Source organism: Mauremys reevesii, linkage group 12 (assembly GCF_016161935.1).
Source record: "Mauremys reevesii isolate NIE-2019 linkage group 12, ASM1616193v1, whole genome shotgun sequence".
Taxonomy (NCBI): domain Eukaryota; kingdom Metazoa; phylum Chordata; order Testudines; family Geoemydidae; genus Mauremys; species Mauremys reevesii.
The window spans coordinates 50,197,856-50,208,159 of NC_052634.1; positions in this window are offsets into that span (position 1 = coordinate 50,197,856).

Below are 10,304 nucleotides of genomic sequence, written 5' to 3' on the forward strand. Positions count from 1 at the left end.
AAAAGTCACCCCAGCTTGGGAAACTGAGGGGACACAGCTGTTCACTCCAGATTGCACTGTGGTTAACGTCACAGACACTCAATTTCAAAGAGGCTCCCCAAACACAGAGAAAGTAAATCCATGTCCCAGAAATCCAAGACTCCAGAGAGAGGGCAAGTCTCCCTGCCACTGCTTCTTGCTGACGGAGAGGTCCAGAGACAATGAGAGAGTCCTGGGGAAGCTGGGAACAGGAAGCATGGGCTGGTGGGGTTCAGTGGAGAAAGGGAACAGGAAGGGCAGGGATAGTACTGAATGCAGGATCTCAGCAGTACTAGATGTCAGGATAGCACATAGTGCAGCCCATTGGAAAACATAATCCCAACTAGACATATAAAACGATGAGGTCTAAATTAGCAGTTTCCACTCAAGAGAGAGATCTTGGAATCATGGATAGTTCTCTGAAAACATCCACTCAATGTGCAGCAGCAGTCAAAAAGCGAACGGAACATTGGGAATCATTGAGCAAGGGATAGAAAAGACAGAAAATATCATATTGCCTGTATACAAATCTATGGTACGCCCACATCTCGAATACGGCTGTAGGAGCTGGATTTTATAATGTACTGAGAGAATTTAATGTATGATTTGATTTCGTCCTGTCAGCCACCCTGTTTGAATAGCAGAAAGGAATGACAGACCAGAACAATCCTTCTGACTGATTATGGTCACCTTTTGTTTTAGGATAAGTTACACTGTCTACTATGGTTTCCTCTATGTATTACAAATTAGGCACTCTAGTTAAATCTACATTTCTTTGTTTTAAGGTTTAGTAAGTAAGAGACAGGATTCTCTATTGTGTCTATGTTAAGTAGATTAGAGAAACATTGAAGGCAAGGTTTCATTTGCAATGCCTCTTTGCTCGATATAAAACACTACTGTTTGTATTCTCAGTGGGTTTGTGTGAATGAGGATGTATGCATCAGGAAAAGAGAAGGTGTAAAGGCCATTGTTATAGCCAGAGTCAAGGAAGAAGGAGTCAAGAGACTTAAAGGACATCAAAGAATCATCAACGCGCATCCATAACGAAGGGCAGATTGATGACCCTGAGGTCAAGGCTGGCACCCCTGAGGACAATTGATTAAATGAGAACAAAGGACAGGCTGACCCTCTCGGAGGTGCACTGGAATGTTTACACCAGTTAAGAAGTAACCGATCACAAACTGATACAGCAAAATCCATAGACTTCAACAAAGGAAAAAACCCTATAAGAACCAGGGTGCTTGGCCATGGGAGTTTGGTTCATCTTGCCACACTCCCGGAGCATTGGATTGCGACCGACAAGAGCCCAGCCCCACACTCGTGCTCAGTGTAATTGGCCATTAGATTGACTCGAGCTACAAGGGACTGGTAACTATGAACTGCTCTGGCAGAGGGTGTGTGTGTGTGTGTGCGCGTGTTTACCTTCCTCTATAAAGATCCCATGTGCTTTGTAGGAGCATAACACTGCATGCAGGTGTGGTCACCCCATCTCAAAGAAGTTTACTTATGCAAACAGGAGATATTTGACACTGTGCAATATTGTTCCTGTGTTCTGCAGCAGGGGAGGGTCTGTGGCAGTGTGTGGGTCACTGGCATATTGGGGTGATGCAGAGACAGGACAGTGTAGAGGTACCATTGTGGGGCTGGCATGAACCGTATCTCTTCATTTCCCCTTCCAAGAACTGAGGGGACAGGAATCCTTACCCAGCGAGGTCACATTCTCATAGTTCTCCTGCATGACGTCTCTGTAGAGGGCTCTCTGAGCAGGGTCCAGCAGAGCCCACTCTTCCCTGGAGAAATACACAGCCACCTCCTTGAAGGTCACTGGCCTCTGAAAGAGCAAGGGTCCAACACTCAGTACCTGCTGCCTCACTCACAGCCCCACTATTTGTGGGGGAGAGAAGTCAATCAAATGCAAGCTCTGGGTGGATCACAGTCAGAGTCCCACCTCCACCCCACTCAGAGCATCCTGGAAACACCAGGTTAAGGGGACGAATAGAGAGTCCCTTTTCTCTCCCAGCAGATCCATCACACTCCTACTAGCCACAGACGAATAAAGGAGATGGAGCCCCTAGCAGGGACCAGGGAGAGATCTCCGGTAGGAAGCCCAACACCCTCCCCATTGTGCAGAGCTGGATACGAAAGGAGGGGAATCTCCCCTAAACCTCACTAGTGGGTGTCCCCTTCATATCTCACAGCAGCCACTGGTTAGTCAGGTCAGGCTCCAGCACTGGGAGTCTGGTCAGTTTTCCTAGCCCCATGTAGGAGGGTTATTTTCTGTTTCACAAATTAGGTTATTTCCACCTCCTAATCTCATGGGTCTGTTCCTAGAATATGGGCCAATCATTAAACTCCCCCCAGCAGGAATGTCACAAGCTGTCCTCCTCCCTTCCCCACCCTGTGCATTTCCTGCCCTGCTCCAAACCAGACTGTGCAAATCTTCCCATCTCCGGTGTATTTGCTGTCCCTCTCCCTCCTGCAGGAACCCACCAGCTACCCCCCGATAATCCCTACCTGAACAGGCTCCTCTGCAGCCATTTCTCTCCCCTGTCCCATGGCAGGATGGGATGAGCTGGAGTGAAACACGGACGTCATTCTGCAGCCTGGGAGGGTGAGAAGGGCAGTTGTGGGGGTTACAGAACAGGCTTTAGTTAATGTCACAGGACGATTCCCCCAGGCCCTTTCCCTGCAGACAGACATCCTAGATTCTGCCATCCTGGGAAAATGCTCAATCTCTGTATTACAGTGTAGACCTGGCCCCTCCTGCCAGGCTAAGCCCACAGAGAGATTTTTAACCTTCCTTCTCCCTCTCCCAATCTCATAACTAAGTCTCTGAACACAAGGCTAGAAAAGAGCAACACCAAAGGAGTCACTGTGGGGGATTCCCTCGGACACTGACCCCCCGGCAGTCACACCCCAGCAGGGGGAATATGGAGTCAAGAACCAGCTTTTCCTCTGTCTGATCCTTTTCTTGTTCACTGGAAAGTGGTTCTGCCCAGGGATGCTGCAATACATGTGTCTGGGTGGACTAGAGAACTGGAAATCTCTCCCCCCCACTCATTTCTCCCACTGCCCCTTTCAGTCTCTCCTTCCCCTGTCCTCTCTCCCTGCCCCTCTGGCTGGGAAAGTCCCATTCCTGGGGGCTTTGCTCTCCCATGGCTGGATTTGCTCCTGGCAATTGCTAATGGGAGGAGAGGCTGTTTGTGTAGAGCAGGGGTGTCCAAACTACGGCCCGCGGGCCAACTGCGGCCCGCGGGTCAGTTTTTATTGGCCCGCAGCAAATTCGTTTGAGCTCCCGCCGGCATGCCTGCGGGAGCTCAACCGGAGCCGCGGGAAGACGGGACCCGCCGCAGTCATGCCTGCGAGGGGCGCCGTCCCGCGGCTCGGCTGGACCTCCTGCAGGCATGACTGCGGCAGGTCAAGCGAGCCGCGGGACCACGGCACCCGCCGCAGTCACTGCCCGGGCTCCGGTCGACCTGCCGCAGGCATGCCTGCGGAGCTCAACCGAGCCGCGGGAAGACGGACCCGCGCAGTCATGCCTGCGGCAGGTCCGCCGCCCGGGCTCCGCACACCTCTTGTGTGTGGCCCGGGCCTTTGCTTATTTTTCTGTATTTGGCCCTCACCAAAAAAACTTTGGACACCCCTGGTGTAGAGTCACTTTCTTGCCAGTCCCCAGCACTTTCCCAGAGGACTTTCAGTTACCTGGAGTCTGTGGTAGAATTTGTATTAACAGGGCCCAGGGCTGCCCCAAGGGGCTAGGACCAGCTGGAGAAAGTCATCACCTGGGCCAGGCAGAGAAGCAGCTTTAGTTAAGGTCACATCCCAGCACAGAGCCCCTGCTGGGGGAGCAGCAGCTGCTAAGCCTGGTCTCCCAGATCACAATGGAGGCTACAGCGTCTGACTCAGGAAGCTGAGCTCCAATATCCTGGGCAGAGAGGGACAGAGCGTTTGAGCAGCTTCCCTCCTTTAGCTCTCTGGGGAGAGCAGCTAATGAGAGCCCCTCCTCACAGGGAGAACTGCTGATCTCATTTGCCCCACTGTCCATCTGGAGTCACTCCCTGTCTTTCCATACAGTGACTCTGGATTAACAATGGTCTCAATGAAACCAGATTTCAGAATGAATGAGTCCAGAATGCTGTGGAAGAGACCATTGTGTGGCATTTCTAGCCCCCTTCCCACCTGCCGCACCCTCAAGATCTAGTATAAGGACCCGGGGGACAAATTTTCCCAATGGAACTGGAAGGTCCTGGAGTTTTCAAGATGTTTGATAAGTGGCTAGAAAGTTATCATGGTGACTGGGCCTGGCTGGGGAATGCTGGGACGTGCTTGGAGTCAGGATTCTGGCACAAGCTGATCAGAGAGAAGGAGCATGGTTAGTAGCAGCCCCCAGAGCCTCCATCCAGGGCCCCCCAGACACCCCCAGTACCCAGAGCCCAGACCCCGCAGCCAGAGTCCCACCAGATATTTCCTGGGACCCAACCCCCAAAATCCCTGAACAGGGACTCCAGATACCCCTCAGCACCCCACTGGCCAGAGAACCCACCAGACCATCACTGGCAGGCTGGGAAACCTAAAGGTTCCCCCCACCAAGAGCCCCCAACAGCCAGGGACCACCCCCCCAGGGGACCCCTCACTGGGAATTCAGTCCCTCACTGCCTGCCCAGGATTCCCCTACTGCCTGCCTAGGACCCCACCTGCCCTCCAGCAGGACCTGCCAGGCCGTTTGCCTGGGACCCCCTGATGCTTTACAACGGGACCCCTCACTCTGCTTGCCTGGCATCCCGACCTAGCGCCTGGGACTCCCCCACCCAGTTCTGTGCATTGGGCACGACTGAGCCCCTGGCACAGCACCAGGCTCCCTCCAGCCCCCTGCCCCGCCTCCCCAAGAGATGCCCACCCTCACTGTTCTGCACCAACAAGTCCCCAGCGATACCCACCTCCAGGACCCACAGCCTCAGGGCTGGGCACATCAGAACCCACCCCCCCAAACCTCCAGAACCCCCTGCCCAGTCACCCAGAGGCCTCCCCCTCCCACAATGCCCCTTCAGCTCCAGCTGCAATCTCCCCACACAGACACCCCATCCCCTACCCCAGCAACAGTTACCTCACTGTGTCTGCTAAGTGGATAGAAAGTTATCACTGCCCCCTGCTGGCCAGTCACCCGGGCAGAGGGATCCCTGGGGGGTGCTGCTTTAACAGGAGAATGGAAGGGCAAGAAAGGTCCATGCCCTGTCACTAGCTACATCTTCACACTGCGGGAAGCAACCCCTCCCAGAGACCATTTGTCATGGGCTTTGGGATACTGCTGGACCCACGCTGCACTCAGAGTGACCTCCTCACCCAGTGCCAGCTGGAGAAAAGAAAAGGGTCCAGCCAACTCTCCTGTTACCAGCTGGGAACCACTGATCCCCCAAACAGGGGGAGGCATCTGGGTTTGATGGGTATTAAATACGTTTAGAGAGGAAAGTGGAAAATCAGAGGGATTTTATATCAGTTGTTGATACGAGGTAAAATCTGAGTGTTTCACATCAATATCTGATAACTGAATAGAGAGAAAATGGGCAACATTTGCCAATATTTTATATCCATGTTCAGGAATCTGAGAAAAGGTGTAAATCTGAGATTTTCTTAGTATTTTATAATTAAAGAGACAGGGAAAAATCTCAGGCCATAGTCATTTAGAAATAGACAATTAGAGAAAAAGTGGGGCTTAGGATAATTTTTAGATTTGCAGAGAATACATATCAGAAACTACGCAAGTGATAACATGAGAGGGGGGAGGGATAGCTCAGTGGTTGGAGCACTGCCCTGCTAAACCCGGGGTTGTGAGTTCAATCCTTGAGGGGGCCATTTAGGGAACTGGGGTAAAAATCTGTTGGAGGATTTAGTTGGGGATTGTTCTTGCTTTGAGCAGGGGGTTGGACTAGATACCTCCTGAGGGTCCCTTCCAACCCTGATAGTCTATGAACACCGTCGAGATCTGAGGGGATTTTATATCACTGCTACATAACTAGAGGGAAAAGGGGAACTGTTGGACTGGATTTTATATTACTATCCAATACATATACACAAAGTGATGGTTCCTCCCACCCCCCACAGGCAGCAGGGAGCCCTGTGAGGAGCTGCTTTAAGAGGGCAAAGGGGGGGGGAGCTGGCAGGTCCCTGGAGGAGGGAAGGGGGCAGCAGTGGGGGATGGGCAGGTGGTAGTTGGGGGCAGTAACTGGGATCGGGAAACCGGGTCCGGGCAGCCCCACGGGGACACGTGCCCCTCCCGCCCCGCCCTGGCAGAGAACTGGCATCTCACCCCCGCCAGGGGCAGCCACGTGCTGGGGACTGACCCGGGGCAACAATTTCCCACCGAGACAAGGACAAATCGCTGCAGGTAAAACGAGGGGGGGGAGACCGGGGGGGGAGAACAGGGGAGCCGAGAGAGCGGATCATGCGGAGGGGGGCGCTGGGGCAGTGGGGCAGTGGCAGGCTGGCAGCACAGGGCGGGGGGACAGGGGAGCCGAGAGCGGATCATGGGGAGGGCGCTGGGGCAGTGGGGGAGGGGCAGGCTGGCAGCACAGGGCGGGGGGGGGGCAGGGTGTAACCAGTGCCCCTGTGCTGGGCTGAGTGGGGCCGCTCACTGCCCTGCGCGTCACCGCCCCCAGCCGACCCCTCTCTGTGCAAAGCGACCCCCAGCACAGGCTCCATTGCCCCAGGGGGGGCCCACAAATATGTTTGGTGCCAGGGACACAAAGTTAATCTGCCCCCGGGGAGGGGGGGGCGAATCTCCCCGGATGTTACAGCCCGAGCGAGACCCCGGGAGAGAAACGGGGCAGAACCGGAGAGACTCTGTGCCGGGGGGGGCGAGAGGCGCCAACAGGGACAGGAGCCAATTCACTCCCTGCCCCCGCGTGTCCCACCGACCTTCCCCGCAACTCCGGCTTCTCCCCCGGGCCCCAGGCTCCGCCCCCCCATCCCAGATGCGGCTCCCGGGGCCGAGGCGGCTCCGCGGCTTCTCCCAGGTTCCCCGGGGCAGAGTCACGTGCCCGCCCCGGGTCTCTCACTCACCGGCTCACACGGAGGCGGCAGCAGCAGCTTTGTTCTCCCGCCCGCAGCGGGGCTCGCACGGAGCATGCGCAGTTCCAGCTGCTGACCCCTCCCTCACCTGGGCTGGGGAGGGCGGGAGCGCCCCCGGGGCAGGCTGGGAGATGTAGTTCCTGACTCTCCCTGGACCGCAAGTGACGTCGGCGAGGGAGCCGGAACGGGAGCGCGCACGCGCTGCGGTTCTGTCTGGCTCGTGCGGGGTCGGAGAAGGTCTGTGCTGTTGGGGCTCTGGGCATGCGCACATCGCGGCGGGAGAGACCTTCATTAACCCCCCCCATGCCCGGCCCCTCCGTGGGAATGGGGCGGGGAGCGGTGCCCCGGGGAGCGGGAGAGAAAGGGGGCTGAGACCCCTCGGATTTACCGCTGCCCCGTGGGGACCCCTGCCCCCGCCCCGCCCCCTTTCTCCCTAGAGCCGCGAGCAGCCCCAGGGTGACCCCCTCCCCAACCCCTGAGAAGTTCCCTGTCCCCCCCCCCGATTGTGCCCCATTTTCTCTCCCCTTCCCCAGTGTCCAGCTCTCCCTGGGGCTGGTGGGGCTGTGGGGGTGTCTGGGGCCCCGGCTGTGGGGTCTGGGCTCTGGGGGGTGTTGAAGGGCCTTAATGGAGAGAAAAGATTGGGTATTAAAGCAGAGAAAGGCCTAACAAGCCCCAATGGCTGGAAGGTGAAAAGAGACAAATTCATATTACAACTAAGGCACAAATATTCACCAGCGAGGATGATTCACCACAGGAACAAGCTACCAAGGAAAGTGGTGGATTCTCCATCTCCTGATGTCATTTAATGAAGACTAGATGCCTTTCTGGAATGTGTTTGCCCCAAAAGTAGCTCTTGTGTCATACAGGAGGCCTGTGATATGCAGGGGGTCAGATTAGATGCTCTAATGGTCTCTTCTGGCCATAAAGTCGACTAATTTCTGAAAAACTGAGTGTAGCATTGGGAGCAGCATCTGATGTTTTCCTGTCTAGCCGGCTTGCTGCCTAGAACGAACGCTCCTTGAATGGGGTGATCCACAGGGAGTAGCTCAAACCTCCAAAGGGCCTGGCCAGGGGCAGGACATTAGCACCGCAAGGGAGGGGTGTGGCAGTGACATCACAAAGGCCTTTTGCAGGACCTCAGACTATTGGTCAAAGGTGGTGGGGAGGTGGTGACCTCACAGAGAGATGCTGACATCAGCCAGGCAGGACAGGAGCGAGGGGCCAGGGAAACCTCAGAGACCCCTGTGGCTTTGCTTCAGCAAGTCTCCTTCTCCAGGTCTCTCTTTGAGGACTGAGAGAGTATTCGGGTTCACGGACGTGAGCGCCAGGAGGAACCTCTTTCGAGTTTTCTCCTTCCCTTTTAGGGAGTTTACTAGAGACCAGCCGTCCCTGTTTAGAAGGTAAGAGCCTCCTTGAGGTTTGAAACCTGTTCAGTTTGATCCATCTGGTGATGAAATCTAAGCCTGGAAAACACGAGCTTAAGGAGGCAGAATTTTATTCCGCACCAGGGATTTTGTCCCCTAGAATTACTGGAGACATTAGGGTTTATCCTTTGTGTTTCACCTTTTCCTCCATCCCTTCCTCCTTTCTCTTCTCTTGCTTCTTTTGTCCTTTCACCTGTTTCCCTCCCAACACCAAGAGCGGGGTGTGTGTATGTGTTGCGGGGGAGTGTTTGGCAGCTCCCACTGTGGGAGCTCCACCCAAAAATGTGGGGCTGAAATAGTGCTTGGGCAGTGATCCCCACCAGTGACCTGAACCATCCTTTAGGCTCCCTGCTGAGAACCGTCAGCTTCCCGTCCTCAGTCTCTACCCTGATTGGCTCAGCAGGGGGTTATTGACAGGGAGGAGACTCAGGTCCTTGTTCTCTTTTAAGACCAAGGAAATAAGTCAGAACCAGTCATATGTTTGAATTTTGCTGCTTCTCTGCATTAATGGTCTCTGAGCAGGTCATGATTCTCTCGAACATTGCAGTTCTCCTCAAATACTTGCTGAATAATTACTGTGCACTGTTGGTCTGGAGCTCATCTGAGAGCACTTTATTCAGGTCATTCAATGGATGAAATTGAATGGGGGAGGGATAGCTCAGTGGTTTGAGCACTGGCCTGCTAAACCCAGGGTTGTGAGTTCAATCCTTGAGAGGGCCACTTAGGGATCTGGGGCAAAAATCAGTACTTGGTCCTGCTAGTGAAGGCAGGGGGCTGGACTAGATGACCTTTCAAGGTCCCTTCCAGTTCTAGGAGATTGGTATATCTCCAATTATTACATTATTACATTACAATTCAAGATCCGATGGTTAGTTTGAAAATCAGGGGTCTTGGGTCCTATTCCCAGCTCTGCCACTGGCTGGCTGTGTGACCTAAGACAAGTCAATTCTCCTGTCTCAGCCTGAGCTTCTCGCTCTTCCAAGTAGGGATAATAATGATCCGCTCCTACCTACCTTACGGTATGTGGAGGCAGGGCTGGCTCTAGGTTTTTTGCCTCCCCAAGCAAAAAAAAAAAATTGTCTGCCCTCCCATCCCCCTGCTGCCCAAGCCCTGGGTTCTCCCCTCCCTACACCTGCACCCACTGCCTCCCCAGCTCTGGGCCTCCCACCACTTTCACTCCCCTGCCAACCCAGCCCTGGGCTCTCCCCCACACACACCCTGTGCTGCCCCAGCTCTCGACTCTCCCCTTCCCCCCTACCAGTGCTCCCCCACCCACACACCCCCTGCTGCCCCAGCCCTGGGTTCCTCCCCGCACTTGCACCTTCTTCCACCCCAGCCCTGGGTCACTGGTAACTTGCTCCCAGGTTAATAAAATAGAAAAAAGAGAGGATTGAATGTGTAACAGGGAGTTTGGTAAATCTTGGTTATTTTATTTTTTCAACAGGCTCCTGTCCACCTCCAGTAGAATTTTCAGTCCCAATGGCAACTTACTTACCAAATGTAATACAGACTAGTCCATGCTTCCCAAGTGGATGTGGTTCTTGTCCTTCTGCACATTGTAGCCCGTGGAGGCCAAGGACCTGCAAATGTGTCTTCATGTGCCTTTGTTTCATTGATGAAAACATAAACTAGACTCTTAGAGGATTGGAACTGATTTCAGCTGGGGGACATATTTGCTAGATTTTTATGCATTTGCACAGGAAAATGTTGAGTGTTTCCATTCATCCCTAGTCAGTGGAGCTCCTGAACATAATGGAAATGGATATGCAATTACTTTTGTTGAAGGACCAGGCTTTT